The 26,146-nt window shown below is 46.3% G+C and overlaps 1 protein-coding gene across 1 annotated transcript in view; it reads right to left on the bottom strand.

Annotated features, from left to right (window-relative positions):
• The window catches only part of KCNK3 (potassium two pore domain channel subfamily K member 3), a 101,250-nt gene that overhangs the window by 3,454 nt on the left and 71,650 nt on the right, over positions 1-26,146 (bottom strand). The gene's annotated exons all lie outside the window — the stretch shown is intronic.

The raw sequence follows: 26,146 nt of genomic DNA, 5'->3' as shown, positions 1-26,146 counted from the left end.
CAGCTAATTTACAATTAATTAGTTTGTTTTTCCATTAAGGAAGCAGAACAGAGGCTTCTCAGGGTTGATCCCCTCTAGATGAAGCGGTTGCCCGGACTGGCTTGTAACGCCGCCACCCCTCCACTCCTTATCCCTCTGTGTCCGGCCCTTCACTCTGTCTATGCAACTCCCAAGGGACCCTCTCTGCGTCTGCCTGGCTCTCTGCTCTGCAACATGCCTCAGACGCCTTGTTCTCATAGCTGTCAACTTACAGATTTGAAAATAAGGGACCAGCAGCCTCAAAAATAAGGGATCAGCAGCCAAAATAAGGGATCAACAATTACTTTGATAAAATACATATTTTGTTGCGTACAAATGGCTTTAGATGCCTATTAGGTCCATAAATTACCATATAGCATATATTCAACACAAAAAACAGCAACAATTTGTTGTTGACAAAGCACAGCTGGACATAGAAAGGGCCCCATTACCTTCAGTAGCTTATTTAAGGGACATCATCAATAAGGGACAGCAGCGAGACATGGCGCAGGGATAAGGGACTGTCCCGCCAAATAAGGGACGCTTGACAGCTATGCTTGTTCTGGGAGTGGAGGGGGCTTGCCGGCTGTCAGAAGAGAAGCTGATAGGGTGGCTCTGTGGTGGAGCTGCCAGGTCAGGTTCCTGTCTCTGCCTTGCGCTGGGCCACCTGCCTGTTTCCTCTTCTTTCTCCTCCTCCTCCAAGATCCCAGCTTCTAGCACTTCTCAGCTCTTCCCCTCCTCTGGGGTGTGGACCTAAACCGCTATTCCCACCGCTAGAATCCAGAATCCAAATTCTCTCCCTCTGTGCTTTCCCTGGGCTGGCTCTTCCACCATTCCTCTTTATCCAGCCAGTGCCCGACACTAGGGCAAATTACAGCAAATTATTATTATTATTATTATTATTATTATTATTATTATTATTATTATTATTATTATTTGTACCCCGCCCATCTGGCTGGGTTTCCCCAACCACTCTAGGCTGCTTCCAACAAAGATTAAAAATACATCAAAATGTCACACATTAAAAACTTCCCTGAGCAGGGCTGACTTCAGATGTCTTCTAAATGCCAGGTAGTTGTTTATCTCTTTGACATTACAAAACAACATTAAAAATAAACAACAACAACAGCAACAATGTATCCTGCCCATCTGGGTGACTCCCAACAGAATTAAAAGCACAATAAAACATTAAACATTAATAACTTCCCTAAACAGATGTCTTTTAAAAGTCAGATAGTTGTTTATCTCTTTGACATCTGCTGGGAGGGCTTTCCACAGGGCAGGCGCCACCACCGAGAAGGCCCTCTGCCTGGTTCCCTGTAAGCTCACTTCTCACAGGGAGGGAACCGCCAGAAGGGCCTTGGTTAAGGTTACCAGACAACCCCGTTTCCCCGGATTTACTAATCAGTCCACTGACAAAATCCATCTATTTAGTAGGAAGTTGAAAAGTGTCCCCAGATACATTGGAAAAAATCTGGTAACCCTTACCCTTGGCGCTGGTCCTCAGTATCCTAGCTGAATGATTGGGATGGAGACGCTCCTTCAGGTCTTCTGGGCTGAGGCCGTTTAGGGTTTTCAAGGTCAGCACCAACACTTTGAATTGTGCTCAGAAACGTACTGGGAGCCAGTGTAGGTCTTTCAAGACCGGTGTTATATGGTCTCGGCAGCCACTCCCAGTCACCAGTCTGGCTGCTGCATTCTGGATTAGTTGCAGTTTCCAGGTCACCTTCAAAGGTAGCCCCACGTAGAGCGCATTACAGTAGTCCAAGCGTGAGATAACCAGAGTATGCACCACTCTGGTGAGACAGTCTGCAGGCAGGGCAGGTCTCATCCTGTGTACCAGATGGAGCTGGTAGACAGCTGCCCTGGACACAGAATGGACCTGCGCCTCCATGGACAGCTGTGAGTCCAAAATGACTCCCAGGCTGCGCACCTGGTCCTTCAGGGGCACAGTTACCCTATTCAGGACCAGGGAGTCCTCCACACCCGCCCGCCCCCCTGTCCCCACCAAAAATAATACTTCTGCCTTGTCAGGATTCAACCTCAATATGTTAGCCGCCATCCATCCTCCAACCGCCTTTCAACGGCTGAAACAACTTTCGACCCTAAAAACAAGGTGGGTCCTAAGAACATACTTCTCCAGTGTCAAGAGAAAAGAGGTGTTTCTTCTGCAACCTTTGGAAGCCATACGATGAAGGTGCCATAGCTTAGGGGCCACCACTGAGAAGACCATATCCTGCTGGACCAGAACCACCCCTGAGCCTCTGAGGATGGAGGAATTACAAAGAGAGCCCCTCTGCTGATTTCAGCCCCCACTGCAGGGAAGGAGGCAAATTTCTGCTTCTCCCTCACAAAGCGTGGTTGATTTGCCAGCTGGGATGTACGAAACTGGAGAGCAAAAACTCTTGTTCCAGTTTCAGAGAAAGGCGTTAAAGGTCAGGTTTTCCAGGGGGGTTGCATGACAGGCTACTGCCATTGGGGGTGGGGGCACAGCTTCTGCCCCCCCCCCCATTTCAAATTGGAAGCCTGCTTGTGTTGGGTTTTTCTTTTTTTAAAAAAAATGATATTTATTAATATTTCACAAACAATAAAAACAAATTCCAACAAGTTCCAACATTCAAACTACAAAAGCAAAACCAATAAAAGATACACAGTAGAAAAACAGTTGATAGAAGAAAGAAGAAAGAATAAGAACAAAAAGAAAAGCCAAAAATCAAAACTGAAAAATAGATTAATATTTTCAAATCTTATATTTTCTTCACTAGTTTCTTGACCTCCTCACACCTCCCATTTTGTATTCCAGTTCAAATATTAAATTCAGCAAATCCTTACCCTCTAACATTCATCCTGCCAGCTGGGATGTACGGAACTGGAAAGCAAGAACTCTTGTTCCAGTTTCAGACAAAGGCGTTAAAGGTCAGGCTTTCCAGGGGGGTTGCATGACAGGCCGCTGCCATTGGGGGTGGGGGCACAGCTTCTGTCCCCCCTCCATTTCAAATTGGAAGCCTGCTTGTGTTGGGTTTTTCTTTGTCTTGAGATGGTCAATGGTGCTACTCAGAGGTTTGGCAGCACACCTGTGGTCTCTTGTCAATGTGACTAATTAAAGGGGGAATTTACTTTCTGCACCGAATGAAGGGATGTGATAGGGTAATTGGTTATTTGAAAACTGTATTTAAGTTAATCAAATGTTTTGTATGCTGGTGATGAATGATGGCTTACAGCGTTTGACTGTTAAGTATTTGAAATAAAACTAAGCAAAGGTATTTATTTCTTTGCCCCAGTCGCTGCACACACTCTGTTTTGACACAGAAGTCCAACAGCCAAACGAGACAGAAATTTCAGTCAGTCGAATCTAGGATTGGGGGAGAAATCCAATGCAGAACATGTTCAAAACCAGCTCTACCCAATCCACACTTTCCAAGGCGATACAGTGGTGCCTCGCAAGACGAAAAGAATCCGTTCTGTGATTCTCCTCGTCTAGCGATTTTTTCGTCTTGCAAAGCAAGCCCATTGAAGGATTAGCGGATTAGCGCTATTAGCACTATTAGCGGCTTTTAGCAGCTTTTAGCAGCTTTTAGCAGCTTTTAGCGGCTTATCTGCTGATCGGATCAGCTGATAAGCGGCTTAGCGGCTTAGAAAAAGGGGGGGGGAACCCGCAGGAACTCGCAAGACATTGTCGTCTTGCGAAGCAAGCCCATAGGAAATTCGTTTTGCGAAGCACCTCCAAAACGGAAAACTCTTTCATCTAGCGAGTTTTTCGTCTTCGAGGCATTCGTCTTGCGGGGCACCACTGTATGCAGATTGAGACTCAGCCGTCCTTCAAAAGTCTCACTTAGCCGAATTTTGCAATGCAGTGCTCCAACCAAGCAATGCTTGCATAAATGCAAACATTACAGGAGCATGTGCATAAGAATGAAGGTATTAGTGCAAATATCGTACCAAAAAAAAATAGGGGAAATGGCTTACAGAAAATGATAAGGCTGCATATCGATCTGTGTTTATCAGGACAGGTTTGCACTGAAATCCTGACAAATTTTCATTGGTAATCACAAATCGCCGCCAGATGCAGAGGACTGTGTTTAAGACTGGGGGGAAATGAGAAAGTGAGAGATCATAAATTGACAGGTCCTTCCATCCCTAGTTCAATCGGATACAGGAAATGACAATATCCATAAATCTCAGCAGCCATGGTTGTTACTGGGCAGGAGAAGCCAGGCCTTCGAGACAAACTAGACAGCTAAGTTGCTCCCCACTGCTGGCCCTTTGCAGTCCTGGATTTATGTGGGGGCCCCAAAAAATCTAAAGGGGGAAAATTGGATGTATATTTCGAAAATATAAGATGAAAAAACAAATGAAATAAAACCCACATACAGCAACAGTGTTTTGTGTTGTGTAGGCTCCTAAGATGTAAGTCATGGGCCCTGCCTGCCAGCCGCTCCCTCAAATATCACTGGTTTGCTCCTTTCTATATATAGGGTGCCGACATTCTGCATGGGCTGGGTGCATGGAAACATGGGCAAATGGCTTTAGGCACCTATGAGGTCCACAAATGATCATAGAGCATATATTCAACACAAAACAGAGACAATTTGTTGTTGGCAAAGGACAGCTGGACATAGAAAGGGCCCCATTCCCTTCCGGAGCTGAGGGCCACATCTAACCTCAGTCTGGCCCTGGACCTTTGTAATGGGGAAGAGAGAGCTAGTGGGAAGAGCTCGCTGGAAGTTAATCCATGACGAGCCGGGCTTGAACTTAAGTCGAGTTGTGGACTCGGATAATGAGCTGGAGGAGGGGATGAGAAAGCTTTGAGATCCCCACAGCACATTTGGAACTGTGGCAATCTCTTGGGAGCAGTCCAGTTGCACATCAAAAGGAAAACGCACAGCCACAATTCTCCACAGCTGGCAAATCTCTGTCCAGGAATCAAAAAGCATCAACTCAGAAGACCTTCTGGCACAGGAGAGTGGTTTATACAGGTGAAACTCGGAAAATTAGAATATTGTGATGACATGGCTCCCCAAATCAACACAGACGGTGGAAACTTCACACTGGACTTCAAGCATCTGGCATCGTGTGCCTCCCCATTCTTTCTCCAGACTCTGGGTCCTTGGTTTCCAAATGAGATGCAAAAGCTGCTCTCGTCAGAAACGAGATTTGGGGAGCCACGCCACGCCGCATTGAGGCAGTAACTGATGCAAAAGGGGCCCAAACCAAGTACTGAGTACATGTGCATGCTTCTACTTCTCAGAGCTCCAATATTGCTCTATTTGCAGTCCTTGTTTTGCTGATTTCATGTAATATTATAATTTTCTGAGATTGTGAATTTGGGGTTTACACCAGCTGTACGCTATAATATCACAATTATAACAAATAAAGGCTTGACATATCTTGCTTTGCATGTCATGAGTCTATCTCATATATTAGTTTCACCTTTTAAGTTGAAGTACTGAAATAAATGAACTTTTCCACAATATTCTAATTTTCCGAGTTTCACCTGTATAGAAGGAGGCATTCTTACTCCCAAACCAGCCAGAGGATACTGCCACTATTTATGGGCTTGTTTTATTTCATAGACCACTGACTGTCGGAGGAGAAAAACAAACAAACCTTGAAGCAGTTTACAAAAAAGATAAAGCCATAAAATGATCACTAAGAAAAAAATTGCAGGAGCACAGAGAGAAGAATTGTGCATCAGCAGCAGCACAACTGGACGCCTTCCTCTGACCCGGCTGCAACAAAACATGTCTCTCCTGCATCAGTCTTTGCAGCCACAACTGGTGCTGCAACCTCCCAGCGGTTCGACTCCGCCCACAAAGGCACACTCTTCCCTTGTTTCCCTTGTCTCCCAAGACAGGCAGATGTCAAGAAAAACGAGCAACAATTACTGTACTTTTCCATGTATTAGACAAAGGTTTTTAATTTAAAAATAAGCTAAAAATTTTGGAGTCGTCCTGTACATGGATAGCACATAGGGGTGACGTTTGATTGGCTGTTGCTGCGACCCGGAGATTGTCAGCGGCTATTAGGCATGTTATTGGTGGCTGCGACAAGGGGTGGTGTTGATTGGCTATCGATGCGTTAATTGGGCGGGCGATTGGCGGCTTGTGCCTGCGATGGGACAGATGACAAGCAGACAAGCAGCTTTTTGAGAGATTTTTGGCAATCCTCCCTAAAAAAAGCTCAAGAACTCTGGGCAATTTCCCAGAGTTGCAGGTGTTGCCACACCGAACAATTGAGTTCTTGCAAATGTGGAATGGCACCGATCGAAGAGGTTCCCGACTGAAGAGGTTGTGTTGGTGCACGTAGGGTTAAATGATCTCACAGGTAAACAGGTACCAAGTTTACAGAGAATCGTAGAGTTATAAGGGATCCCAAGGATCATCTAGTCCAACCCCCTGGAATGCAGGAATAGGCAGTTGTCCCATACGGAGATCAGAACTGCGCCACGCTCTAGCCAACTGAGCTATCCAGACACATTGCTGTAAATTTAAATTAAAAATATGGTGTGTGTTTTATCAACTACCCTCTCAGCAATCTTAAGAAGCATTTTAACTATAATGCTAAGAAGTATTATAACAGATGGAGAACAGAGGCAAAAATAATTATCGCCCAAAACCATATCAAGAAGGTACAGGAGAGATTATGTATGTCAGGCCAGTTCTTCAAGCCCATCCAAATCAAGCACAGGAGGGGCATATTTCTTGGGATCACCTTGAATTATCTTGCACCCATTTTTTGGACCAGTAAGTAATTCTGAGCAGCCCTTTTCTATTATTTGCACACAAAAACCGTTGAATTATTTACACAGGAACACGAGAAGGGAATTAGCCACAAACTTTCGAAAAGCAAAGGAAACTCACAAGTATCGTTATCCGATGAAGCTGGCAGGTCATGCATTTAAGAGAGCAGATAAAGGAGATATTAGATATATTATTTACATCCCCTTAAAAAAATGATGTAGTGATGTATGGAAGTGAGAGCTGGACCATAAAAAAAGGCTGATCGCTGAAGAATGGATGCTTTTGAATTTTAGTGCTGGAGGAGACTCTTGAGAGTCCCATGGACTGCAAGAAGATCAAATGTATCCATTCTGAAGGAAATCAGCCCTGAGTGCTCACTGGAAGGACAGATCGTGAAGCTGAGGCTCCAAGACTTTGGCCACCTCATGAGAAGAGAAGACTCCCTGGAAAAGACCCTGATGTTGGGAAAGATGGAGGGCACAAGGAGAAGGGGACGACAGAGGACGAGATGGTGGGACAGTGTTCTCGAAGCTACCAGCATGAGTTTGACCAAACTGCGGGAGGCAGTGGAAGACAGGAGTGCCTGGCGTGCTCAGGTCCAGGGGGTCACGAAGAGGCGGACACGACTAAACGACTAAACAACAACAGTAATAACAATATTTTATTTGTACCCCACCCATCTGGCTGGGTTTCCCCAGCCACTCTGGGCAGCTTCCAACAAAGATTAAAAATAAATTGCATGGATAATTTGTGTGTATCTTTGATGTTTTTGTTCTGTTTCCCAAGAAAGTTCTGCAGGCAGAATTTTGAAAAAATTCTAATGGGTCCGGACAATGCTTCATTCCAAAAGGACTCGGTTTTTATGCATCCAGTCACTTCAGACTGTGCAATATTAATATCTGCAATAGTTTAGCCTGAAGGATACTGAGAGGAAATATGACAGCCATCTTCAAACATCTGAAAGGCTGTCCACAATGAAGAGGGAGCAAGCTTGCTTTCTGCTACTCCAGAGGGTGGGACATGAACCGCTGGCTTCTAGTTGCAAGAAATGAGATTCCGGCTAAACATTAGCAAGGACTTTCTGGTGGTCAGAGCTGTCCATGGAACGGACTCCCTCAGAAGGTGGTCAGATTCGCTGTCAGTGGAGGTTTCTAAACGGAGCTTGGTTGGCCAAGCTCTACGTGGGGCTACCTTTGAAGGTGACCCAGAAACTGCAACTAATCCAGAATGCGGCAGCTAGGCTGGTGGCTGGGAGTGGCTGCCGGGACCACATAACACCGGTTCTGAGAGATCTGCATTGGCTTCCAGTATGTTTCCGAGCACAATTTAAAGTGTTGGGGCTGACCTTTAATGCCCTAAACGGCCTCGGTCCTGTATACCTGAAGGGGCGTCTCCACCCCCATCGTTCTGCCTGGACACTGAGGTCCAGCTCTGAGGGCCTTCTGGCGGTTCCCTCCCTGCGAGAAGGCAATTTATGGGGAACCAGGCAGAGGGCCTTCTTGGCAGAACAACAACTACCAGACTTTTAGAAGACATCTGAAGGCAGCCCTCTTTAGGGAAGCTTTTAATGTTTAACAGACTACTGTATTTTAATATTCTGTTGGAAGCCACCCAGAGTGGCTGGGGAAACCAAGCCAGATGGACGGGGTATAAATAATAAATTATTTTATTATTATTATTATTATTATTATTATTACAGTCATACCTCCGCTTACATATCCCTCCGCTTACGTAAATTTCAGGATACGTAAGCGGCAAACCCGGAAGTATATTTCCGGGTTTTTGCCATGCACATATGCGCAGAAGCGGTCTCTCCAGTTGTGAAAACCTCAGGATCTGGCTGGACCTCCGGAACGGATCCCCTTCGCAACTGGAGGTACCACTCTACTACTACTACTATTACTACTACTACTACTACTACTATTATTATTATTATTATTATTATTATTATTATTATTATTATAATATCTTGTAGGGATTATTCTTTAGCTGTCATTCCTGAATTGCAAGGAGGTTAAACTAGATGGCCTTTGGGGATCTCTCCGAATTTTACAATTCTATGATCCCACCCCCCTGCATGGATCACTGCCTTGCCGTGATGAAGGGGCTTGAATAACTCAAAGGCGCTATGAGCTATGCCGTGCAGGGCCACCCAAGATGAACAGGTCATAGTGGAGAGTTTTGACCAAATGTGATCCACCTGGAGCAGGAACCGGCAAGCCACTCCAGTATCCCTGCCAAGAAAACTCTATGGACAAAGACAACAGGCATATAAAAGTTATGATGCTGGAAGATGAGCCCCTCAGGTCGGAAGGCATCCAACATGCTACTGAGGAAGAGCGGAGGACACGTACAAGTAGATTCAGAGCTGATGATGTGGCTGGGCCAAAGCCGAAAGGACGCTCAGTTGCGGATATGCCTGGAAGCGAAAGGAAATTCCAATGCTGTAAAGAAAAATATTGCATAGGAACCTGGAATGTAAGAATCATGAACCTTGGTAAGCTGGATGTGGTCAAAAATGAGATGGACTCCCTGGAAAAGACCCTGGTGTTGAGAAAGATTGAGGGCACAAGGAGAAGGGGACGACAGAGGAGGAGATGGTGGGACAGTGTTCTCGAAGCTACCAGCATGAGTTTGACCAAACTGGGAGGCAGTGGAAGACAGGAGTGCCTGGCGTGCTCTGGTCCAGGGGGTCACGAAGAGTCGGACACAACTAAACAACTAAACAACATGATCCCACCATCTGGGGAACAAGAGACTGTAGCCAGAACTCTGTTCCCTGGCCAGTCCAAGGCCCCTGTGTACCTTTCCCCGAGACTCGTACCGGGCAATTCTTCAAGTAGAGGACTATCTCTTGCAAAAGTGGGACACTTCCCACCTCTATTCCGTCGGCACGTGTGCGAGAAACAAGCCGGTGGGTGCCATTTTGATAAATAATGCATAAACGGCGCAGAATTCAAGTTTTCTTGGCAGAGACTCTTGACATATTTATGCACGGAGTCCTGAATTATGCATGGCATGGAGAAAGTGGAGGAAGAAAAGTGTTTCTCTGTCTCTCGTCACGTTAGAACTTTTGGGCATCCAGGGAAGCTGAGCGTTGGAAGATTCGAGGCAGGCCAAAGGGAGTTCTTCTTCTGCGCAGCGCATGGAGTTCAACTGCGGAACTCCTTGCCACAGGAGGCAATGATGGCCGCCAACCGGGATGTGTTTAAAAGAGGGCTGGACAAATCCCCCTTTTTTTCAGCTGGACCTCGCCGGAACTAAGTTCTGGCACCTCTCAGATGGGTACCATTGCCATTCCAAGAGAACGAGGGAGAAGTTCATTGTGATGATGATGATGAAGAAGAATCTATGCCCCGCCTTTTCAGCCGACAGGGCACCAAGGTAGCTTACAGATAAAGTAAGAACAGCCTGCACCCTCACCACACTCTGAGGATGGTTACTCTGACATCACTGTCAGGAAAGGAGTAACCAAATGTTACCTCGATGAGCACCTGCTGGGAAGGAGTTTTGTGGGCCATTGTGTGGTATGTGAAACACAAGAGCAGTCAAGTACAACGCTCCTAGAGTGAACATGTTTACACATGGGGAGGAATGTTTGTCCAGCCAGCAGGTCAACTTCCTGTTTCCTTCTGGGCTGGGACAGACCTCCTCTGCATGTGACTAGAGGTGGGTGTGGCCTCACCTGTGCAGGTAATGACAAAAGCACAGGGCAGGGCAGCCATCTCTCTCTCTTTGACTACATGCATCAAAGAAGCAACATCTGCTTAGCCAAAAATGCTCTCTTGGCTCCAGCCAAGAGAGGACAAAGGGACTGTCTCCTTATGAGATAGTTTCCAGGTGTATATTACTTTTGTAACTTAAGTCTGCCTTCTGAGATTCATCTGTGAACAGAATGTGAGTGAGTAAACTCTTTTTATACTTTTATAGAAGATTGTGTCATGTCTTATCTTTTATGAGGGAATAAGGGGGAATTACCAGAACAGTTATTATAGAGGTTTTAGCGAGCCTAAGCAAACGCATCCGCTGTGAGTTTAAAAAGGGGAATGTTACTCTGCTAAATTGTGAACTTGTTAACACAAGTTGGAAAGGCTATAATCAGACAATATATCCTCTCTTGCATCCCTGAACATTCCCACACATTGGCATTTGGGCATCACTTGCCAGATTTACGCCAAGTGAAATTGTTTGTTCCCTTCTCTCTAATTTGGACAAGCAGACCTCTTCACAAAGACAAAAATGGGCTCCAAAACAGAGGTCTTCCTAAGACAAGTGAAAGTTAAGAGCCCCCCATGGTCAGCATTGCCCCCGTCATCTGTGACCAAAGAATTACCCATGATCCTCCTCTTGGCAGCCATCTTTGCTGGTCCCCCCAAAATGCAACTGGTTCCCACTAGAGGGCTCCAAAGATGCTTGCTGAGCCCCCAAAGGTGGTGGCCTGTCTACTGACCCTCTTGGATCTTCCCAAGTGGATGATGGGAAAATTCCTCCTTGACTGATCTCAGCAGTGATGAAAATGAAAACTGGGCAGTAAAATCAGCTTTCAACTTGCCCTGGAGTTGCAAGGCATAATTACAGATGGTTCTAAAGCCTTAAGAGGATAATATGACCAGAGAGAGAGAGAGAGAGAGAGAGAGAGAAATGTGGTGATGGTGGTGGCAGCAGCAGGAACATCAGTGGCTCAGCAGGGTAGTGTTGTGAACAGAAATCTGCCCCTTTCCCCCTTATGGGATACCCATATAGAGTCCTTACATAGGTTCCCTCTTGGGAGGAGAAAATAACAGAGGCCAACCAGAGAATATTGAGAAGCAAAGCAGCTAGTAAGCCTGATATTTATTGATCTGTTGCAACAGGGTGCTCCCCTTACTCGCAGGAAAGGAGGAATCCAGAACAGTGGCGCGCAAGGCCTTATATGGACTTTTGAAATTGCCACCCTGTAGATCAAGACCACCCCCAGAAACATCATACATACATCACAGAAGGGGTGGATCCTAAGACCACCCCCCAGATACATCATACCTACATCACAGAAAAGGCGGTCTAAAACAGAAATTTGAATGTTGTTTTTCCTGTTCGCCAGGTTATCCTTTCCTGATAGTCTGTCACCCATTAAAATGCTTATTACTCAATTCCTGAGACAATGGGAAGGCTCTCTGACCCCCCCCCCTCCTTGCAGGGAAAACATTTGGTCAGTTTGGGAATCAAAATGCTTCCAGGTCGGTCTTCCTGTGCTGATCTATGTACGTGCTTGGTTGGTACACTTATGAACATTTAACATATATCTAAGACCTCAAAATTCCTATCACAATATCACAACAAAGATAAAAAGGCGTTCCTCCTGGTTTGCAGGGTAAAAAAGATTAGGGGGTACTTCTGGGCTTTCATGACTTCCGAGTGAATTTCAAGCAAATTCCAGGTTGCAGAATCAAAATGGATTTGAAGGTCTCGTGCAACAAACTCGTCTCTCCAAAAGATTAGACGTTCCACCATAAAGGGAGCAGAAACGATTATTTGTGTACATAACGACAGCAGCGCGGATACTACTGGCCCAGAGATGGAAAGAAGACAAAGTCCCGACCAGAGACGAATGTTTGATGAAGATGATGGTGAAATGGCAAAATGGACTGGAAAACCAGGAACCAGGAAGAGAAGATCTTTAAGAGGGAATGGGGGGGGATTATAATGTATTTAAGAGAACACTGTAAACAACTAAAAACTTGGGCAGGATTTGAGTAACGCTTGTAACATACTAAAAATCATGGCAAAAATGGATTATTTAAGAAAAATAAGAGAAGCAGCTGGGAAAAGATTGATAGTGGTAACTATGTAAAACTTAATAAAAAAGATTTGACCAAAAAAAGAGAGACTTTCTTCCATAAAGAGATAGGAGGGAAGTTCACTGGAAAGTGTGGAATAATTTTGTGCCTTAATGTTGTCTAACGCAGCTATTTTTCTAGAAAAAGAAGTGGCCGAACTCACCATGAACACCTCCCTCATTCTCTTGGAATGGCAACGGCGCCCATCTGAGAGGTGCCGGATCTGATTTCTGGCAAGTTCCAGCTGGGAAAAAAGCCCTGGTCTGACCCCCCTGCAAACAAACCAGGATGAATGCATTGCAGAGGGTTGGTTTACATGACCCTTGGGTTCCTTCCAGCTCTACAAATCTATGGATGTTCATCAGGAAGCTACCTAAGAGGACCTCAAGAGGGAGCCAGTGCCAGCCTCAGGCTAGATTCGTTTCCTTCGAAGAGCCCCAGGGAAAAACATTTCTGCTGCTTAACTTTCCCTTTCCCTGAATCACAGCAACTCAATCCCCTAATTATTTGTTCCTGATAATACAATCATTGACACTGACACCAAGTGGGGTGATCTAGGATCCATTTGCCGTAGGTTCTCCATTGTGGGCGAGTCAAGAGTTGTGCAAACCGTACGCCTGACGGTTCTGCTGAACAGACCGGGATTATTTTGCTGGGCCTTGAAATTCCTACAGATGTTTTGCCTGAGCAAAAGGCAGCCCATTTAATCATTGGCACCACCGTCTGTCTTCCCCCATCCCCCCCCTCCACAAATCAAGAGATTTCAATAATTGCTCTCATTTGCAGCTGATTTTACTGCTGGGATACGTGCCTGAATTGCCTCTCGCTTAGATTACTGCCATGCGCTCTTCATTGCTTTCTGGAGATTGCTTTCTGGAGTGAGCTTTGCTTACTACATCACACGGGCCTTGCATCAATTGCATTGGCTTTCTGTTTGTTTCCTGATGTGCCTTCAATGCGCTGGCAAGCAAAATACAAATTCTCCCCCCAGCTGAGTTAACATGGCCTCCAATTGGGAGAGAAGTGAGTACAGAGGCCCGTTCGCAACATGAGCAGAACACAACCCGCGTCTGTGCAACTGTGCGTCTGCACGTCATGATTTGCCACTTCTGCACATGTGCATGATGTCATTTTGAGCGTCTGCACATGCGCAAGCGGCGAAACCCGGAAGTAACCCTTTCTGGTACTTCTGGGTTGCCGCGGGACACAACCTGAAAATGTTCAACCTGAAGAAAACATAACACGAGGCATGACTGTATGCATAGTGCGTTTGCACTCCGCAGGGTCACTGTCCCTATTTTCTTTCTTTTTTTAAAATTTTTATTTTATTCAGGATTTTCTTGTTTCACAGAAGTGTAGTGCTTCGTATTTTTTTTTCATGTAACATTTTTACAAATCCGTTTCATTTGTTGAGGCATTAGGGGGAGAAGAAAAGAAAAAAGAAAGGGGGGTGGAGAGGGGGAAGATGGATAGGGGTGGGGTCGGGTGGCGGTGTTTCTATTATGTTTAATGTATGTAGAGTTTGGTGTCAGCGTTGTTTGTGTTGTTCGCTTGTGTTCCTTTGGTGGTGAGAGAGGTTGGGGTTGGCCTAGGGTGTGATTGTTTGCTTGTGATTGGCTGTGGTGATCTTTGTTTTCGTGTGTGAATGAGGTGGGTGGGTGTTTTGGATCAGGTTAGCCATATTGATTTGTATGCTGTTGGTGGATTATTGTCACTGTCCTGTTGGGCTGTGTATGTAATAAAGGGGAGCCATACCGGGGTGAAGGTGTCTTCTTCTGTTTGTCCCCGTGTCAGTTTCAGTTTATTAGTTAATTTTTCTAGTAGGGCTGTTTCCCATACTATTTGGTACCATTGGTCCATGCTTACTCCTGACAGGTCTCTCCAGTGTCTGGTTATGGTGTTTCTGGCTGCTGAAAGTAGGTGGGTTATGAGTTCTTTGTGGTGTAACTGGGCATTGTTGTCTTGGAAGATGTTTAGTAGGGCCAATTCTGGGGTGATGTCTATTACTTGCTTAGTTATTTTACATATTTCTTGTATGGCTGTTGTCCAGAATAGTTGGATTTTGGGACACTCCCACCACATGTGGAGGTATGTGCCTGTGGAGGTGTACCCTCTCCAGCATTTTGGTGAGGTTCCTGGGTGTATTAGCGCTCGTTTCCTTGGTGTTAGGTACCACCTGTAGGTGAGTTTCAGTGTGAGTTCTTTTCTTTTCGTTGATATGGATTTAAAGGGGGGTTTAGACCACATTCTGGTCCATTGAGTGGGGTTAATCTCATAGCCTATGTCATTCTCCCATTGTTTTTTGATTGCCACTGTCCCTATTTTCGTCACACATGGGCACACCCCGTCCTTGCAGGAATGGCTGACCTATGCACTTTGCGGAAGGACTCTCTAGCTCAGAGGTAGAGCTTCTGCCCTGCATGCAAAGGTCCCAGGTTAAATATCTGATAGCATCTCCAGGGCAGGTTGGGAGAGATGCCTGTCTGACCAGCTGCACAAACATAAGATGGGGAACATCTGGCTTACCAGTGGTACATGTGAAAAGGATCTAGAGGTCTTGGTGGACCACAAGCTTAACATGAGTCAATCAACTTTGTTGGACTGGTCATGTTGTTCGGATGCCTAATGATCGTCTTCCAAAACCACTACTGTATTCAGAACTTAAAGATGATAAGCCTAATGCCGGTGGTCAACAAAAGAGTTTCAAAGACTCTCTTAAGGCAAATCTTTTTTTAAAATGTAGTAGAAACATCAACAACTGGGAAACTACAAGCACTCCAATTGGAAAACAGCATTTATCAAAGGTGTCATGGGCTTTGAAGACACCCAAACTCAGGACAAAAGGGAGAAACGTGCTAAGAGGAAGGCACACTTGGCAACCCTTCTCCATGATCAACTCCCACCTGGAAACCCACTGGGGGTGGTGTGGATGTTGGAGAACAGCCTTTACCAAAGGTGTCATGGGCTTTGAAGACACCCAAACTCAGGACAAAAGGGAGAAACGTGCTAGGAGGAAGGCACGCTTGGCAAATCCACACTGTGATCAATTCCCACCTGGAAACCAATGTCCCCACTGTGGAAGGACGTGTGGATCCACAACTGGCCTCCACAGTCACTTATGGACTCACTGTTAGGACCGTGTTTGTGGAAGACCATCTTACTCAGCTACAAGTGGAAGAAGAAGAAGAAGAAGAAGAAGAAGAAGAAGAAGAAGAAGAAGAAGAAGAAGAAGGCGGCGGCAAATGGATGCTATTCTAGGCTGCGTCCACAGAAGTCTAGTGTCCAGATCAAGGGAAGTCATAGTCCCACTCTATTCTGCCTTGGTCAGACCACACCTGGAATACTGTGTCCAATTCTGGGCGCCATAATTTAAAAAGCATGTTAACAAGACAAGGATACGGGAAATGCAAGACTAAGAGGAAATATGGTAGCCAAGTAGGTAGATGGAGCAAGCAAGCAAGAGCTTCCTACCAAACATTAGGAAGATGGTAAGAGCTGTTTGACGGTGGAACAGACTTCCTTGGAAAGTGGTGGACTCTCCTTTGTGGAGGCTTTTAAGCAGATGTTGGATGGTCACCAGTTCGGGATTCTTCAAGTGGGATTCCTGCCTTGGACTAGATGACTTGGCTTGGGGTCCCTTCCAATTCTACAACTCCAAGATGCTATGATAAGGACACTGGTGACCTCTAACCTATACAATTCCCAGTGCTGAGAACCACATACCATTGGTACAATTTAGGAAGGGAGTTTCAGAGCTAAACAGTCCCAGCTGCTGCAATCTACAAGGGTGAACTATATGGTCATGAAGCAACAGAGATCCTGAATGTGGGTCCCCCCCCCAAAAAAATGCCGTGTGCCCTCCATGTGAGGAGGCCCTTCTCCCAGTAAGGCTATGTCCCTAGGTTTCAAAATAGCTATGGGGATGGAGATGCCCCACAGGCTCTTTGCTGAGCTGGCCGATTCCATTAGACACAGATGCAGATAATCCCCCAGGAAATATAAGGAATAAGCCCTTTTAACATAATTTAACATGTGGTTTGGTCCAGGCCAGATGGAGATTAATTGAAATCCTGCTTCAGGCATGAACCCTGCTCTCTGAGAGAGAGCTTTTCAGCCATTCCCAGCCATGCACCCCCAAATGACATGGGGGTACCCCCTAGTTTTCCTGTTCCCCTTCCTAAAAGCTCAGCAGGCCTCAGCTTGGTGGCTGGTGAGGAAGTGGAGTCCTCTATGTGAGAGCTGCATGGAGGGCACTGCAATAGAAGGGGAAGAAAAGGAAGCAGTGAGAGATTTTACTTTCTTGGGCTCCATGATCACTGCAGATGGTGACAGCAGCCACGAAATTAAAAGACGCCTGCTTCTTGGGAGAAAAGCAATGACAAACCTAGACAGCATCTTAAAAAGCAGAGACATCACCTTGCCAACAAAGGTCTGTATAGTTCAAGCTCTGGTTTTCCCAGTAGTGATGTATGGAAGTGAGAGCTGGACCATAAAGAAGGCTGATCGCCGAAGAATGGATGCTTTTGAATTCTGGTGCTGGAGGAGACTCTGGAGAGTCCCATGGACTGCAAGAAGATCAAACCTCTCCATTCTGAAGGAAATCAGCCCTGAGTGCTCACTGGAAGGACAGATCGTGAAGCTGAGGCTCCAAGACTTTGGCCACCTCATGAGAAGAGAAGACTCCCTGGAAAAGACCCTGATGTTGGGAAAGATGGAGGGCACAAGGAGAAGGGGACGACAGAGGACGAGGTGGTGGGACAGTGTTCTTGAAGCTACCAGCATGAGCTTGACCAAACTGTGGGAGGCAGTGGAAGACAGGAGGGCCTGGCGTGCTCTGGTCCAGGGGGCCATGAAGAGTCGGACACGACTAAACAACAACAAGGACATAAGGAGAGCCCCACAGCGGGATCAGGCCGGCCTGCGATTCCCAGGAACTGGGAGCTAGACTCTTAGAATCATAACCTTGGAAGGGACCCAGAGGATAAACTAGTCTAGGAATGCAGGACTAGGGAGCTGTCCCATATGGAGATTTGAACCTTCAACCTTACTAGTAACAGCACCATGCTCCAAACTACCCAGGCATCTGATCATACGGAAAAGCTTTCTGACAGTAAAAGCTGTCGTGCAGGAATTTCAGCTAAAGTACCCAAACTCTGCTTAAATACCTTCAAGGAAGGAGAGTCCATCACCTTCTGGAAGAGTCCGTTCCACTGCTGAACAGCTCTTGCCATCAGAGAGTTTTCCCCTATGTTTAGTCGGAATCTCCTTTCTCGTCACTTGAAGTCATGGGTTCGAGTCCTACCCTCCGGAGCAGGAGAAAGCAAGCTTTCCCTAACTTCCATGTAGTAACCAAACAATTAAACCCCTGTGTTGCAAACAATTATCAGTAATATCCAAGGCAACACGATGACCCAGGACGACAATGCAATATCAATATAAACTCTTTATATAATCTATACGGAACATAGAACAATATGAAATATGCACTCTTTGCAAAACCAATAAAAAAATCTTATAAATCTTTGAAAGTCGCAAAATGTGCACTCTTGATGGATTCTCTTCAAAACATAGAACCAAATAAACATAAGTCTTATAAGTCTCTGAAAGTCTTTGTAGACTATGCAAGTCTCTGAAAGAAGCGATGGGTCAGATTCTTATCTGGTGAAGACAAGCCATAAAGCTTTGTTTTATGACGTCCAACACTGCCGAAGTAGTCCAGAAACAGAAGTAGTGAACAGTGATTCCGGATATACCCACTGTTTCGTGGAATTCTTCTTCAGCACAGCAGAAGGATACAGAAATGCTTCACAAACCCATTTATATGGTGAATGGAATTGTATAACAACAATAGCTATGGAGCAGTGGCCATTACAGTTATGTAACTGCTCCATAGCTATTGTTGTTATACAATTCCATTCACCATATAAATGGGTTTGTGAAGCATTTCTGTATCCACCTTCTATGTGACAGCCCTTCGGAGATTTGAAGATGTTCTCACCTAACAGGTGGACCCCCAACCTCTGCTTAAAAACCTCCAACAAAGGAGAATTCATCACTTTCCAAGGAAGTCTGTTCCACTGGCTAACAGCTCTTACCATCTTCCTAATGTTCGATCAGAATCTCTTTCTTGCTTGCTCCATCTTCCATGTAAGAGCCCTTGAGATATTTGAAGATGGCTACCTCCTCTCAGGGACGCGGGTGGCGCTGCGGGTTAAACCACAGAGCCTAGGGCTTGCTGATCAGAAGGTCGGCGGTTCGAATCCCCATGACGGGGTGAGCTCCCGTTGCTCGGTCCCTGCTCCTGCCAACCTGGCAGTTCGAAAGCACGTCAAAGTGCAAGTAGATAAATAGGTACCACTCCGGCGGGAAGGTAAACGGCGTTTCTGTGCGCTGCTCTGGTTGGCCAGAAGTGGTTTAGTCATGCTGGCCACATGACCCGGAAGCTGTACGCTGGCTCCCTCGACCTGAAAGCGAGATGAGTGCCGCAACCCCAGAGTCAGCCATGACTGGACCTAATGGTCAGGGGTCCCTTTACCTTTACCTATCTCCTCTCATTCCTGTGTTTTCCATATCCTTGTCTTGTCAATAGCCTTCTTAAACTGTGAAGCCCAGAACTGGATCTAAAACTCCAGGTGTGGTCTGACCAAGGCAGAATAGAATGGGACTATGGCTTCCCTTTTTCCCAGTAGTGATGTATGGAAGTGAGAGCTGGACCATCAAGAAGGCTGATCGCCGAAGAATGGATGCTTTTGAATTCTGGTGCTGGAGGAGACTCTTGAGAGTCCCATGGACTGCAAGAAGATCAAACCTCTCCATTCTGAAGGAAATCAGCCCTGAGTGCTCCCTGGAAAGACAGATCCTGAAGCTGAGGCTCCAATCCTTTGGCCACCTCATGAGAAGAGAAGACTCCCTGGAAAAGACCCTGATGTTGGGAAAGATGGAGGGCACAAGGAGAAGGGGGCAACAGAGGACGAGATGGTTGGACAGTGTTCTCGAAGCTACTAGCATGAGTTGGACCAAACTGTGGGAGGCAGTGGAAGACAGGAGTGCCTGGCGTGCTCTGGTCCAGGGGGTCACGAAGAGTTGGATACGACTAAACCACTAAACAACAACAACAAGAATTGTAGTAGCTTCTTTTGCTGCTGCATCACCCTGTTGACTCGTGTTAAGCCTATAGTTAAATCATTGGAGGTTAAGCCTTCTTGGGCCACTCATGATCCTGGACCATGCAAGACAGGCAGGCAGAGGCGTCCGATGTAGGAAAACACATTATACCCAATCAGAGCCTTCGTCCATCTCGCTCAGTATTGTCCACTCTGGCTGGCAGCATCTCTCTGGGATTTCAGGCAGGGATCTCTCCCTGCAAAGGTCGGGATTTGAACCTAGGACCTTCTGAGCGCAAGGCAGCTGCTCTACCTGTTGAGCTACGACCTGTTCCCAATCAATGTCCAGCCCGTATCTCCTGCCATAATCCACCAGCGTGATATTTATGTTAGTTTGTGGCCAAAAGCTTCCAGTAACAAATTGCAAGCATTAGGTTTCATTCTGCAAATTTTCTTCTTTCTCAGGGCCATTGCCAGGCAAAATCTATTCTTAATCTTCAGATTAAGGATATTGATGCACAGCACCCAGCTGGTGAAACCTCCTCTCTGTTGCATCTTGGTCTTTGTCTATTGATTAGTCTAAGAGTCGTGCCAATTATTTAGACAGCTTGACTCTTTCCAAATATTGGCTGCCCTTTTCTAGGGTCAGATTTAATTGCTTTCCTGGAGGGGGTTTGGAGTATTCCCCAGAGTGGATGGCACTGTCTCTGCTATGGCAGAAACGACCAAAAATTTAGCATGGGCTTTCTCTAAATGAGATTTTCTATGGTGATGAGCAAAACGCCTTCCATTTACTCCTGCCGCATCAAAATATCCAGTGACGAGATGAGTGCTACTTGGCTTAGTTATTGAAAATAATGCATCATAAAATCATAGGTTTGGAAGGGGCACGGTTGGAAGGGACCCAAGGGTCATCTAGTCCAACCCCCTGAAATGCAGGAATCTCAGCTAAAGCATTCATGGCAGATGGCCACCCAACCTCTGCTTAAAAACCTCCAATGAAGTCAGTCCCAATGTCGAACAGTCATACCGTGCCAGAAAGTTATTCCGTATGTTTAGTCAGAATCTCCTGTCTTGTAACCTGAAGCCATGGGTTCGAGTCCTACCCTCCAGAGCAGGCGAAAACAAGCTTGCTCCATCCTTGAGATACTTGAAGTTGGCTCTCATTTCTCCTCTCAGTCTCCTCTTTTCTGAGCAAAACAGACCCAACTCCTTCAACCGTTCCTTTTTGGCAACTCTCCCCACACCGCATGCCATTTCCACAGTGTCCCCTTGCCGAACCGAAGGCGCTGATGGTCTCCTCTCTGCCTTGTTCCCAATGTACAACTTCCCCCCACTCCAGTTCCTTATGTAGAACTTCTCTCACCCCCTTTTCCTGGGGTGGGGCCACCCATTTGTGCTTCTGATCCTGAATGGGGTAACTGTGGCCCTGAAGGACCAGGTGCGCAGCCTGGGAGTCATTTTGGACTCACAGCTCTCCATGGAGGCACAGGTCAATTCTGTGTCCAGGGCGGCTGTCTACCAGCTCCATCTAATACGCAGGATGAGACCCTACCTGCCTGCGGACTGTCTCACCAGAGTGGTGCATGCTCTGGTTATCTCCCGCTTGGACTACTGCCATGCGCTCTACGTGGGGCTACCTTTGAAGGTGACCCGGAAACTGCAACTAATCCAGAACGCGGCAGCTAGACTGGTGACTGGGAGCGGCCGCCAAGACCACATAACACCAGTCTTGAAAGACCTACACTGGCTCCCAGTACGTTTCCGGGCACAATTCAAAGTGTTGGTGCTGACCTTTAAAGCCCTAAACGGCCTCGGTCCTGTATACCTGAAGGAGCATCTCCACTCCCATCGTTCAGCCCAGACACTGAGGTCCAGCTCTGAGGGCCTTCTGGCGGTTCCCTCCCTGCGAGAAGCAAGGATACAGGGAACCAGGCAGAGGGCCTTCTCGGTGGTGGCGCCCACCCTGTGGAACGCTCTCCCAGCAGATGTCAAGGCAATAAACAACTATTTTGCTTTTAAAAGACAACTGAAGGTGGCTCTGTTTAGGGAAGTTTTAATGTCTGACGCTGTATTGTTTTTAATATTCAGTTGGAAGCCGCCCAGAGTGGCTGGGGAAACCCAGCCAGATGGGCGGGGTATAAATAGTAAATTATTATTATTATTATTATTATTATTATTATTATTATTATTATTATTATTATTTATTCTCAGGTGCCAAAAGGTCCTGGGCTGCCTAGCCCGCTGCCTCAATCGGCAAAACTTGCCTTGTTCCATACAACACCCTTTCTGCATTTGCAAGAACTCAATCTTTTCGTTTGGCAGCACCTGCCCTATGGAACTCCCTGCCTCTTGAGGTCAAGTAGGCGCCTTCGTTGCATTCTTTTTGCCTCCTGCTAAAAGCATCCTTGTTTAGACCAGCTTATCCAGATGTTTAGAAAGCTGCCTTTAGCCTGCCAGAAAGCTTAAACCAATATCATTATTATTATTTTTTGAATTGGCAGTTTTGTCTCTTTTTGTAAACTGCTTCGAGGCTGCTTTTTCACAACCAAGTGCTGCAAACACTTTTTGTTGTTGTTGTTGTTGAGTCATTTATTCGTGTCCGACTCTTCGTGACCCCCTGGACCAGAGCATACCAGGCCCTCCTGTCTTCCACTGCCTCCCGCAGTTTGGTCAAACTCATGCTGGTAGCTTCGAGAACACTGTCCCACCATCTCGTCCTCTGTTGTCCCCTTCTCCTTGTGCCCTCCATCTTTCCCAACATCAGGGTCTTTTCCAGGGAGTCTTCTCTTCTCATGAGGTGGCCAAAGTACTGGAGCCTCAGCTTCAGGATCTGTCCCTCCAGTGAGCACTCAGGGCTGATTTCCTTCAGAATGGATCGGTTGGATCTTCTTGCAGTCCATGGGACTCTCAAGAGTCTCCTCCAGCACCAGAATTCAAAAGCATCCATTCTTCGGCGATCAGCCTTCTTTATGGTCCGGCTCTCACTTCCGTACATCACTAGCACTTTTACAAAGTAAAACACTTTTACAAAGTAAAAAAAGGGGGGAAATAAAGAGAATAGAAAGTGTTCCTGGGCATGCACAAAGCGCAAACGGCCTGGCTTCCTTCTGCAGGGACCCTGCTGTCCTAAGGGTCAGTCCATTCCATGCTCTCTTCTTGTCCTCGCTTGACCTGTGCAGAGGACGGCACATGTTTTTAGAAGATGCCAGAGAGACCAAATGCTTCCTGCCTGATTGCATCTCCTTGCGGATGCAAGTCTGAGGCCTGCAGGGGGCGGTTTCTGCCTGGGGTGTTCTGGGCACGGGGCACAGAGTTTCCTCCTCCCCAATTTATCAGGACACCCCCCCCTCTCCTGCAGGCTGCCTGTCCTCACAGTGCCCCTGCCTTCAGGGAGGGAGAGACCCATCGCCTTCGCTTAAGCGCAAGGCACAGAGACAGCTCATCTCACCAGGCAGGGATGCAGAGGAGGCTATAAAAAGCAGGGAAGGGAGTCTGGGTCGTGCGCGTTGCTCATCTCCCTGGTCTGACTCAGCACCCTTTAGCCCGCCGCAAAAGAAAAAAGAAAAATTCCAAAGCCAGCGAGCGTCAGCCCCAAATGTCCCCCCCGGGTGAAACCCCAAAGCCGTCTCAGGCCAAGGGTTTTGAGCAAAGGACTTTGGCCCCAGAGCTTTAAATGCAGCCCTGGAAATGGAGAAGCATTAATAGAAAAGCCTGCCTCTGGGCATGTACGGAGTGCCTTAGCCTGGCCTTTGGCTCGGAGTCAATTTGATTCCCTCCCCCTCTTTCTGTTTCCTTTTTCCTTTCTCCTCCTGTGATGAGGCTGCATTTTAATGTTTTAATGCTGTATTTTAATCTTGTTTTTAAGTTGTATTCATTCAACTTGTTTTTGTTATTGCTTGTTAGCCACCCTGAGCCCGGCCTTGGCTGGGGAGGGCGGGGTATAAATAAAGTTTATTATTATTATTATTATTATTATTATTATTATTATTACGGATTCACTTCCACCTGGAGCTGGATTGGGTGGCTCCTGTGGACCAATCAGACTGCTGCATTCTGAATCCTATTGTTCTAGAACCAATCAGACTGTTAAATCCCCAACTCTGGGATTGCAGCGCTCATCTCGCTTTACTGGCCGAAGGAGCCGGCATACAGTTTCCGCGTCATGTGGCCAGCAGGACTAAGCCACATATGGCAAACCAGAGCAGCGCACAGAAACGCCGTTTACCTTCCCGCCGGAGCGGTACCTATTTATCTACTTCCACTTTGACATGCTTTCGAACTGCTAGGCTGGCAGGAGCTGGGACCAAGCAATGGGAGCTCACCCCGTCGCGGGGATTCAAACCGCCGACCTTTTGATCGGCAAGTCCTAGGCTCTGTGGTTTAACCCACAGCGCCACAGATGCAGTAAATTTAATCTTAAAGATGGAACGCATGGACAGAGGGAAGGAGGTCTAAGGATTCAAAAGAACTCTGTATTTTGATGTTTGAAATGGTTTTGTTTCATATGTATACTTTTTTTCAAAAAGACAATCTCAGATTATATATATATATATATATATATATATATATATATATATATATATATGCTTTCGTAGATTTTCACGGGTACAGGAATGCAGGTTTTGGTGTCTTCGGGTGTCTTCCCGTGTAAGAGTCGGGGTGTCTGTGCGACGTTTCGACGAGGTCTCACTCGTCATCTTCAGGCTGGTGCTTTCGGCTTCTTGTTACTGGAACAGAGCAGAGTCTGGTGTTTGAGTTCCTATAAATACTGTTGAGGGGTGTGGTGTATAGCCTCCAACGTTCTGGGCAGAGAGGAAGTTCCTAGATTAGTGTGCCTTTTCTTCTTTTGTTCCTTAATTACTTGAGGGATATCTTGGGTGATTTCATGAGTGATATTCTGAATACCACTGGGTGGGTCATTAAGTGTAGATTAGTTGCTAACGCTTTCGTGTCTTGACCTCTTGAGCTTGTGAAGAGTTTTTCTGAGAAGATGGCTGTGCTGCATTTAGTTGTGCTCTGGCTTGGCTTCGTGTATAGGGGCGAGCTGTGGTTTTGTGCCTTGTGCCAGCCAGATCTGTGTAGGGATTGCAGGGGGGTGCAGCATCCGGAGGTGCCACTATAGTTTGGCTACTGGATGGAGTCTGTAATATGTCTGTGGAGAGGGTCTGGGTTTGGGTCTGGTGTGGTTGATTGGTGACGGCGTTCTGTGTGCCTCTGGTTCTGGTGTCGGTTTTTGTGGGGAGGGCTAATTTCCAGATGTCTGGCAGGCGGGACGTGTCGTCACGCTTGTTCATGTTGTGAGGGTGTTTCTCTATCTCGATGGCTTCCATGATTATTCTCTTGTGGTGATGTTCCATGTTAAAGAGCAATTTGGAATCTGCAAAATTAATTTCGTGTCCTGTTTCTTTCATGTGTTGGAAAAGAGAGGAAGTTTTTTCTTCTTTTTTGACGGCATTCTTGTGTTCTGCGATACGTGCATTTAATCGTCTGTTTGTTTGTCCAATGTACGTGGCTGGGCAGACTTTGCAGGGTATTTCATAGACCCCTTGGTTTTCCAGCTGGATTTTGTCTTTTGGGTTTCTGAGGATATTGGCTATTTTTTGGTTGGTGCAGAAGGCTGTTTTGATATTGTGTTTATGGAGGATTTTGCTGATTTTGTCTGTAGTGCCCTTGATATAAGGAAGGAGGGCCATGCCATTGTTTTCTTCTGTGTCTTGGTTTTTGGGGGGTGTTTCTTTTTGGATTAGCTTCGTAACCCTGTTTTTCTGGTATCCATTGGCGATTAACACATTTGAGAGATTCTGTAACTCAGTTGTCAAGTGGTCTTTGTCAGCCAGGCGTTTGGTTCTGGAGATGAGAGTCTTGGCTACGGAGTTTATTTGTGCAGGGTGGTGGTGTGATTGTGCATGTAAGTAGCGGTTGGTGTGTGTTTTTTTCCGGTAGATAGTGTGTCCTAGGGAGCCATCAGGTTTTTTGTAGATTAGGACGTCAAGAAAGGGGAGTTGGTTGTTGTCTTCTATTTCCATAGTGAATTGTATTTTGGGGTGTAGGCTGTTGAGATGTGTGAGGAAGCTATCTAGTTTTTCTTTCCCGTGTGGCCAAATTACAAAGGTGTCGTCAACATATCTGAGCCAAAGTTTGGGTTTGTGTTCTGACTTGTCTAAAGCATTGGTTTCAAAGTGTTCCATGTACAAATTTGCGATGACCGGTGAGAGGGGTGATCCCATAGGTGCTCCTTCTATCTGTTTGTATCTTTGTCCATTGTGGATGAAGTACGTGTTGGTTAGGCAGTGGTTGGTCAGGTCCAGGATGTATTTGGGGGGGTTGTATTTGTTTTGAATGGCTGTCAAGGCTTCATTAATGGGCACTTGAGTGAAGAGAGATACAACATCGAAGCTCACAAGTAGGTCATCGGGATGTAGGTATTGTTTCTTTATTGTTTCTATGAACTGGAAGGAGTTAGTAA

Source organism: Podarcis vaucheri (assembly GCF_965113315.1).
Source record: "Podarcis vaucheri genome assembly, chromosome: 3".
Classification (NCBI taxonomy): Eukaryota; Metazoa; Chordata; class Lepidosauria; order Squamata; family Lacertidae; genus Podarcis; species Podarcis vaucheri.
The sequence above is the reverse complement of the archived record's forward strand: the minus strand, read 5'-3'. Positions and strand labels throughout refer to the sequence as shown.